Source organism: Amblyraja radiata, chromosome 3, assembly GCF_010909765.2.
Source record: "Amblyraja radiata isolate CabotCenter1 chromosome 3, sAmbRad1.1.pri, whole genome shotgun sequence".
Taxonomy (NCBI): Eukaryota; Metazoa; Chordata; class Chondrichthyes; order Rajiformes; family Rajidae; genus Amblyraja; species Amblyraja radiata.
Genome location: NC_045958.1, coordinates 51,185,173 through 51,195,130, shown reverse-complemented (window position 1 = coordinate 51,195,130; position 9,958 = coordinate 51,185,173).

Below are 9,958 nucleotides of genomic sequence, written 5' to 3'. Positions count from 1 at the left end.
TACACTTTTGTGTATTTTGTGATACCAGGGTAAGAAAGCAGAGTTCTTTGTGAAGCAACAATGATGTTAATGGGCTTGACTTTAAGTCTAATTGTTAGTTTAGTCCCTGTGTGGCACTGAAATGGCCAGCATTTAATACCCCTCTTTATTTACCCTCTATAAAGGCAGTGGCTCATCTGCTAAAGCTGTGCTGTCCATGCAATGGTATTATACAGCACTGATGGCAGTGGAAGCCAAGTCATTATTTAAAAATGGAGCTTGATAGGTTCTTGATTGGTAAGTGCGACAGTCGATATGGGGAGAAGGCAGGAGAATGCCGTTGCAAGGAAAAGATAGATCAGCCATGATTGATTGGTGGAGTAGACGTTGGGCCAAATGGCCTGATTCTGCTCCTATGACATATGACGCAAGTCAGATTTTACATGTCGGAACCACCATCTACATCCCCTGCGTAAAATAACGAACTGAGTGTCTAAGAAGCCACCAAACCTGAAATGTCACCTATCCATTTTCTCCAGAGGTGCTGCCTGACCCCCTCAGTTACTCCAGCACTTTGTGTCCACTGAGAGTATTAACTGTCTCAGCGGCGTTTGGTGGCATCCAGGGCAACGTCTGTGACATGTGGACTTCTGGGTAAGCACAGCGCCATTGCCGACTTCAGCTCTGCCTCACCGTTGGGGCACTTTCTGTGAAGTGCGCCCTCTGGATAAGCACCACCACTATTGCCGGCTTGTTTCCAATGTAAACTTGAGTATTCGTACAATGTTGTGTAAATTACAAACTGCCTGAGTACAGAATTATTACATAAGTGTGAGTTTACATAAGTCAGGGAGTATCTGTATGTTAATATGATGTGACTATATCTGGGAAATGGGGAGCAAGCAATTGTACACTTCTCCAGATTTCAACCAGTGGGTGATGGTAAGAACTTTATCCTGTGGTCGCCACGAGAGTCAGCTTTTATTGATCAACATATCTGGAAGAATAATCCTTGTGTTTTTTTTGTGTGAGTGTACGTTTTTGTGTCTCTGCCTTTGTGAGCTGACAAAGCATATTCTTCCATAATTGCCAGCTCATAGCTTTCAAACCAGAAATAAAATTGTATTTTAAAAATTGCATTAAAAATGAAGTCTCGTATTGGTAAACAAGCATTTGTTTTGATAGATTTGAACTTGAAACTTGAACAGGAAAATATCAGGCAGGAAGATATTCTCATATCTGTGCAGGATGTCCTTCAGGAAATGTTCTAAAGTGATTCAGATACTGTCCCATCTAGTGATTAAACTCAGGATAGGGCGTCCTTTAAGATTAAGCAGAAGACAAACGTTGGCAATCTTTTTCTATTTATTTGTTCGCAGCTCATGCATATCACTAGCATTTATTGTCCATTGTAATTGCCCCTGAACTCAGTGGCCAGTTAGGAATCAACCACACCAGTGAGCCTGGAGTCACACATTGGTCAGACAGGGTAAAGATGGTAGATTTCCTAGCCTGGATGATCTTAGTAAATGAGATGTTTTTGCAAACAATGTTATAGTTTAATTTATATAACACCATCGACTCCACAGTCAAAAAGGCACAACAGAGGATGTACTTCCTGCAGCAACTGAGGAAACACAATCTGCCACAGGCAATGATGGTCCAATTCTATATGGCAATCGTAGAGTCTGTCCTCACCTTCTCCATCATGGTCTGGTTTGGCTCAGCCACCAAGCACTACACCCGGCGGCTGCAGCGAATCGTCCGATCAGCTGAGAAGGTTGTTGGCTGCAACCTTCCCTCCATTGACGAACTGTACCCTGCAAGGGCCAGCAAGCGAGCGGGTAAGATTATCCCTGACCCTTCTCTCACCCTGGCCACAAACTCTTTGAATCACTTCCTTCTGGAAGGCAACTCCAGACTGTCAAAGCTGCCACAGCCAGACATATAAACAGCTTTTTTTCCACAAGTAGTAGCTCTACTCAATAACCAAAAATCTGTAGCCTCCTTTTGCTCTGATATTTTATTTATTTCACATGTTTAATCGATAATGTTATATTATTAATGTTTTATGTGTCATTCTTAATTGTCACTGTATGTCATGTTGTCACTTGCGAGTGGAGCACCAAGGCAAATACCTTGTATGTGAACATACTTGGCCAATAAACGTATTCATTAATTCATAGTTTCATGGTTACCATTATCAAGACTAACTTTTAATTTCCTACATTCTTAGGTTAAATTATTTGAATTTTGAGTTCCCAATGCCACGACAGATGCAATCTCATGTCTCTGAATCAATAATTCAGATTTCAGGTTGTGAGCTTTGTAATGTAACTAGTATTCTACCACCCAACTCACAATGCTCTACATGGGCTTCAGAGTTTAAATCCATTTGGTTAAAGGAACCCTGGTTCATATATAAAGTGGTCTCTAAATCAGTAATTAGTGAGCTTTATATGTTCTCCAATTATCATGGAAGAAATGTAGGACTAAATATGAATTGGAAAGCGTCTGAAGAGGGGTCCGGACCTGAAACGTCACCCATTCCTTCTCTTCAGAGATGCTGCCTGTCCTGTTGAGTTACTCCAGCATTTTGTGTCTATCTTTGGTGTAAACCAGCATCTGCAGTTCCTTCCTGCACAATGATATTTGTGCATATTGTTTGGAGCATAGGTTGAACCAGACAATGTTTTGCAGACAGGAAAAATTAAAGTGTTATAATGGGTAACTAAGTCCATTTGCATGTGCTCTCCCCATGTTAAGTAAAAATAGCTGCACTCAATTAGAGCAGCAGTTCTGTTTTTTATTCACTCTCATACTGAGGCCGTCACTACTGAAGCCACTGTTTATGGGCTGCCTCTAATTGCCCTTGATACAGAGCTGTCTTCTCATTTACTTTATGCACTGAGGTAATGCGATAGAGAATGCTTCAAGACATGTCTATATCACGAGAGCAACCCTTCAGAGAGCTGCCATATACTCCTGATTTTAGTAAACAATGTAACAAGAAGGACATTCAGCATTTGGTGGGAACTACCATAATATCCCTCCAACAAATACCTGTATGATTTGGGTGCTGCTGCCAAGGGCAACATTTATTGCCTTTTCTTAATTCCCTGTGAGAAGGGAGGTGGTGAATCATCTTTGCGAAACACATATGGTAGGGTTCTCTCACAAAATGAAGTGCCAGCATAGTTGAAGAAATGGTGATTTATTTCCAAACCAGGATGGTATGCTGCTTTGAGCGAAGATGGTGGCAGTGCCGTGCATCTGCTGCAGATGTCTTCCTAGGTAGTAGAGCTTTTACATGTTTGAAAAGTGCCATTGTAGCCTTGGTAAGTAATTGCAGAGCACTTTATTGATGGCAGTCGATGAGACACCATGTGCCAGTGATGGAGTGAGTGAATGGTTATGCTGAGCTTTGGGACTCTATGTCCTTTGTGTTGTTGGAGCTGCAGTCATTTAGTTACATACAGTATTCCATCATATTCTTTGGATTGTATCATGTGGATTGGTTTTGGAGTGTCATGCAGTGAGTCAGTTGCTGCTGGATAACCAGCTGCTGGTCTACTCTTCCACCAACAGTACTACTACGGTAGATGAGGTTGGAGATACTGTATCCGCTCTTCAAGGTGTTAACCTGTACATCGGTGAGACCAAGCACAGGCTCGGCGATCGTTTCGTTGAACACCTCTGCTCAGTCCGCTTTAACCATATAACCATATAACAATTACAGCACGGAAACAGGCCATCTCGGCCCTACAAGTCCGTGCCGAACAACTTTTTTCCCTTAGTCCCACCTGCCTGCACTCATACCATAACCCTCCATTCCCTTCTCATCCATATGCCTATCCAATTTATTTTTAAATGTTACCAACGAACCTGCCGCCACCACTTCCACTGGAAGCTCAGCTTTAACCTACCTGATCTCCTGGTTGCTCAGCACTTTAACTCCCTCTCCCATTCCCAATCTGACCTTTCTGTCCTGGGCCTCCTCCATTGTCAGAGTGAGGCCCAAAGCAAATTGGAGGAACAGCACCTCATATTTCGCTTGGGTAGCTTACACCCCAGCGGTATGAACATTGACTTCTCTAACATTCAAATAGCACTTGCTTTCCCTCTCTCTCCATCCCCTCCCCTTCCAAATTCTCCCACCAGTCTTACTGTCTCCGACTACATTCAATCTCTGTCCCGCCCCTAACATCAGTCTAAAGAAGGGTCTCGACCCAAAACGTCACCCATTCCTTTTCTCTCCAGAGCTGCTGCCTGTCCTGCTTAATTACTCCAGCATTTTGTGTCTACCTTTGATTTAAAACAGCATCTGCAGTTCTTTCCTACACATAAATGTGCAGTATCTGAGGAGAGAAAAACCTCGTGGCTGATCATACAAAATCAGTACCCCGTTTCGTTTTTTCCCCCATAAACCTTGATTCCTTTAGCACTAAGAGCTAAAACTCTCTTGAAAACATCCAGTGAATTGGCCTCCACTACCTTCTGTGGCGTAGAGTTCCACAGATTCACAACTCTCTGGGTGAAGAAGTTTTTCCTCATCTCAGTCCTAAATGGCCTACCCCTTATTCTTAAACTGTGACCCCTGATTCTGGACTACCCCAACATCGGGAACATTTTTCCTGCATCTAGCCTGTCAATCCTTTAAGAATTTTATATGTTTCTATAAGAATCCCTCTCATCCTTCTAAATTCCAGTGAATACAAACCCAGTCAACCCATTCTTTCATCATATGTCAGTCCTGCCATCCCGGGAATTAACCTGGAGAACCTACGCTGCACTCCCTCAACAGAAATAATGTCCTTCCTCAAATTAGGAGACCAAAATTGCACACAATGCTCCAGGTGCGGTCTCACCAGGGCCCTGTACAACTGCAGTAGACCTCCTTGCTCCTAAACTCAAATCCTCTCGCAATGAAGGCCAATGAAGTTAGATTTCTTCACTGCCCGCTGCATGCTTACTTTCAGTGACTGATTTATAAGCACACCCACGTATCGTTGCTCCTCCCCTTTTCCTAATCTGACGCCATTCAGATAATAATCTGCCTTCCTGTTCTTGCCACCAAAGTGGATAACCTCACATTTATCCGCATTATACTGCATTATCCATGCATCTTCCCACTCACCCAACCTATCCACGTCACCCTGCAGCCTCATGGCATCCTCATCGCAGTTCAAGCTGCCACCCAGCTTTGTGTCATCCGCAAACTTGGAGATGTCACATTTAATTTCCATGTCTAAATCGCTCTGAAAAGGACCCGTTAATTCCTACTCGTTGTTTCCTGTCTGCCATTCAGTTCTCTCTCTCCATGTCAATACCCTACCCCCAATACCATGTGCTCTAATTTTGCACATTAATCTCGTGTGGGACCTTGTCAAAGGCTTTTTGAAAGTCCAGATACACCACATCCACTGGCTCTCCCTTATCCATACTACTTTTACATCCTCAAAAAATTCTAGAAGATTAGTCAAGCATGATTTCCCCTTCATAAATCCATGCTGACTTTGACCGGTTCTGTCACTGCTTTCCAAATGCGCTTCTATAACATCTTTAGCAATCGACTCAAGCATCTTCCCCACTACCGATGTAAGGATAACTGGTCTCTAATTCCTTGTTTTCACTCTCCCTCCTTTCTTAAAAGGTGGGATTACATTGGCTCCCTCCAGTCCACAGGAACTGAACCAGAGTCGAGAGAATATTGGAAAATGATCACCAATGCATCCATGATTTCTAGGGCTACCTCCTTGAGTACTCTGGAATGCAGATCATTAGGCCCTGGGGATTTATCTGCCTTCAGTCCCAACAGTTTACCTAACACAATTTCCTGACCAATGTGGATTCCCTTCAGTTCCTCTCTCCCACTAGATCCTTGGTCCCCTTGTATTTCTGGGAGATTTTTTGTGTCTTCCTTAGTGAAGACAGAACCAAAGTACTCGTTTAACTGTTCTGCCATTTTGTTGTTTCCCATTATAAATTCACCTGTCTCTGATTGTAACTGACCTACATTTGTCCATTAATCCTTTCCTTTTTACATATCTAAAGAAGCTTTTAGAGTCTGTTTTTATATTCCCCACAAGCTTTCTTTCATGCTCTTTTTTCCCCCTCAATTAATTTTCCCCCTCTTAATTAATAATACTCTGGAATTTAGAACGATGAGAGGGCTATCCCCAACCTCCCTACTGCTGTTTGGTGGATATCCAGCCCACTATGGTAGTGTCATCTGCAAACTTGTAAATTGAGTTGCATTGGTATTTAGCTGCACAGTCTTGAGTGAATATGGAGTGTAGGTGGGAAAATAGTACCAGCATTGGGCAGAGAACATGTGAATTCACCAAAGGGTAATCACCTGCCTCAAACCTGTTAATAGTTTTTTTTTGCAGTTGTAACCAGGAGAGTAGATAGGGGCAATCCAATTGTTCTGCTGTACTTCAGAAGGTTATTGGTGATAGTGACATGCAAGAGATTATTAAATGAAAATAGAGAACAAGAGATTGGAGGTAATGTATTGGCATGCAGCAAGGCATGGTTACTGGCGAGAAAACGTGTAGGAATAAACTGGTAACATCAAGGTCAGGTGCTGATAATAACTAGGATGCCTCTGTATTCAGTGCTGGATCTCTAGCTGTTCACAGTTCTATATGGATGATGGGACCATAAATACAAACAAGGAACTGCAGATGCTGGTTTACCAAGGAAAGACACAAAAGGCTGGAGTAACTCAAGATGCAAGAGATACAAGATACATTTATTTGTCACATGTACCAATTGGTACAGTGAAGTGTGGTTGCCATACGAATAATAAAGAGCACATAACACGATAGTCTTTAACACAGACATCCCCACACAGCGGGATCAAAGTTTCCCACTGTGATGGAAGGCTCCTCTGTTGTCCTCCCGTGGTCGGGGGGCTCCCGAAACCCCCGCTGTCGCCGTTACGGGCGGCCCGATGTTCAGGCCCGCTCGCTGGGGCGATGTTGGGACTGGAGGACATCCTCAGCGGCTTGGACATCAGAATCGGCCACCTCCTACCGGAGTCCGCGGCTCCCGAAGTCCACAGGGTGGAGATTCAACGCTGACGGCCCTCGGCAAAGGGCCCCAGGATTCCGCGATGTTGAAGTCAGCGCCGCCCGTGCTGGAAGCTCTACGAACCACAGCTCCGATGTTGATGCAGCAGGCCCAACACTCCGGAGCTTCAACGGCGATCCAGGTAAGCAATCGCCCGCTCCGCGATGTATCCAGCGCTGCGCCGCCGCTGCTGAAGCTCTGGTCCCGGTCCCCTGGCAGGAAAGGCCGCTCCAATCCAGGTGGTAGGCTGCGAGGAGGGGGGCGAGGACGCAACTCAGAGAATAGTCGCGTCCTCGCCAGGAAGTGACTGGGAAACGGCTTCCCCCTTACCCTACCCCCCTACCCCACAAAGAAAAGCTAAATAAATCTCCAAACAAACTTTTTAAACTGACTAAAAATTAAAAGAAAAACAGAAAGACTGTAGGCAGAGGCTGCCATCAATGCGGCGCCCCTAGTGGCCGGCCCCCTTATCAGTGGGCCAGATCTGTCTAAAGAAGGATCCTGACCAGAAACATCACCTATCCATGTTCTTCAGGGATGCTGCCTCACCTGCAGGAGTTACTGCAGCACTTTATGGCTTTCCATGGGACCATATGTAATCTAGTCCATGTTTGTCAACGATGAATACTGCGATAACTGTGGTAAGATCTCTGCTCACTTGGATAGTGAAGTCTAACATGGGCTCATTGAACTGAAAATCTAATTCCCCTATTGTAACATCTGTAAATCCATGGCTTACCACTGAAGTCAGAGCCTCATTGATTGGAACAGAACATGTGGATTCAGCTCAAATTATCTGCTCCCTTAAATTAGCTCTGACAGGCTGGATTATGTATTTGATTTCCGAGTAGACTGCCAATCAGGCCCGACTGATGCGATGGCCAATAGCCTCATGAGGGTCAGCAGGCCTTATCATGAAAACTGATTTATTTCCCTGGGTTACAAAGTGTGGCCATAATGTTGAATGGCCGTCTTAGTCTGCAACTGTTTATGCAACATTGCAAAACCAAGCATTTGACGCCACCTACTGGGAGAGAGCTATAACTTGTATTTATGAGTGATTAAAAATCAGCCAAACTGGCTAAATGAATGCAGAGACAATAAAAAAAAGAAAAGAAAAGAAAAATGAAGAAGTAAATGCCTCACATCATAATCAGTTTCTTCATTCATGTGTGCAATCTAAAGTAGAACTTATATATAATGCTTGCTCATCGCTTGAATCTTTATATGGGACTTCTTGTACATCAGTGGAGCTGCACACTAAATCTCGTTGCACTGACGTGCAATGACAATAAAAGATATATTATTATTATTATATTATATAGTTCCTTCATCAGCTCTTAAGTTGGAAGTGAACAATATAAAAAATCTTAGGAAGGAACTGGAGATGCTGGTTTACACCAAAGATAGACACAAAACGAAACTCAGCGGGTCAGGCTGCATCTCTGGTGAAAAGGAATAGGTGACATTCGGGTCTAGACCCTTCTTCAGACGGAGATTCAGGAGAGTGGGAGAGTGAGATATGAAAAGCTTCTAGTTTCCCCTCTCCCCTGACTCTCAGTCATAGAGTGATACAGCGTGAAAACAGGCCCTTCGGCCCAACTTGCCCACAATGGCCAACATGTCCCAGCTACACTAGTCCCACCAGCCTGCACTTGGTCCATATTCCTCCAAACTTGTCCTATCCATGTACCTGTCTAACTGTTTCTTAAATGTTGTGATAGTCCCAGCCCCACCTACCTCTTCTGGCAGCTTGTTCCATACACCCACCACCCTTTGAGTGAAAAAATTACCCCTCAGATTCCTATTAAATCGCTTCCCCTTCACTTTAAACTTATGTCCTCTGGTCATTGATTCCTCTACTCTGGGCAAGAGACTCTGTGCATCTACCCAATCTATTCCTCTCATGATTTTATACACCTCTATAAGATCACCCCTCATCCTCCTGCGCTTCAAGGAACAGAGACCCAGCCTACTCAACCTCCCCCTATAGTTCAGGCCCTCTAGTCCTGGCAACATCCTTGTAAATCTTCTCTGAACCTTTTCAAGCTTGACAATATTTATAACATGGAGCCCAGAACTGAACACAACATTCTAAATGCGTTCTCACCAACGTCTTATACAACTGCAACATGATCTCCCAACTTCTATACTCAATACTCTGACTGATGAAGGCCAATATGCCAATAGCCTTTTTGCATGGGCGGAAATCCGGGGGGTCTGTTTTGAGAGGTGGGGGACATCCCCACGCAAGCTTTTGTAATCCGGATTTTAAAACCCGGTAAAATCTCCGCTTTCCGCGAGACAGTGGGGGTGGGACTGCTGATCGAGGGCGCCGATTGGAGGAGAGAGACGTCGGTCAGCAGGCAATGGGGGTGGGACATGATGATTCAGTGAGATCATTGGAGGAGGGAGTAATGTGGGGGGGGGGGGGGGGGGGTGGTGGGTCTGAGGATAGAGTGCGGTGATTGGAGGAGGGAGATGTGCCAAAACATTCTCGGCACAGACCTGCGCCTCATCCGCAGCCAGGATTGATCCCGGCTCTCCGGCGCTGTCCCGTCCCCACCCAAGTGTTCCTCCCCCCCACGGGTGGCCAGAGATGTTGGGAGTCAGATGGGTGTGGTGCCCCCAGGCCCACAGCCAGCGCGGAGAAGCAGCGCTAAACCCAGCTCAACTCTGCCTGTCCTGCCGGGTTAACCTACAGCCCTGCCTGGACTTGCGGGAAATATGGCCAGCGCGGAGAAGCAGCGCTAGTGTCCCGTCAGTCCAGGAGTTAACCCAGCCTCCAAAGGCGTGTGTGTGTGTGAGGGTGTGCGCATGCGTGTGCGTGCGCGTGTGCGTGCGCGGCCGCCATAAAATTGTGTCCCCCGATCCCCTCCATATTTTGATAGCGATTTCCGTG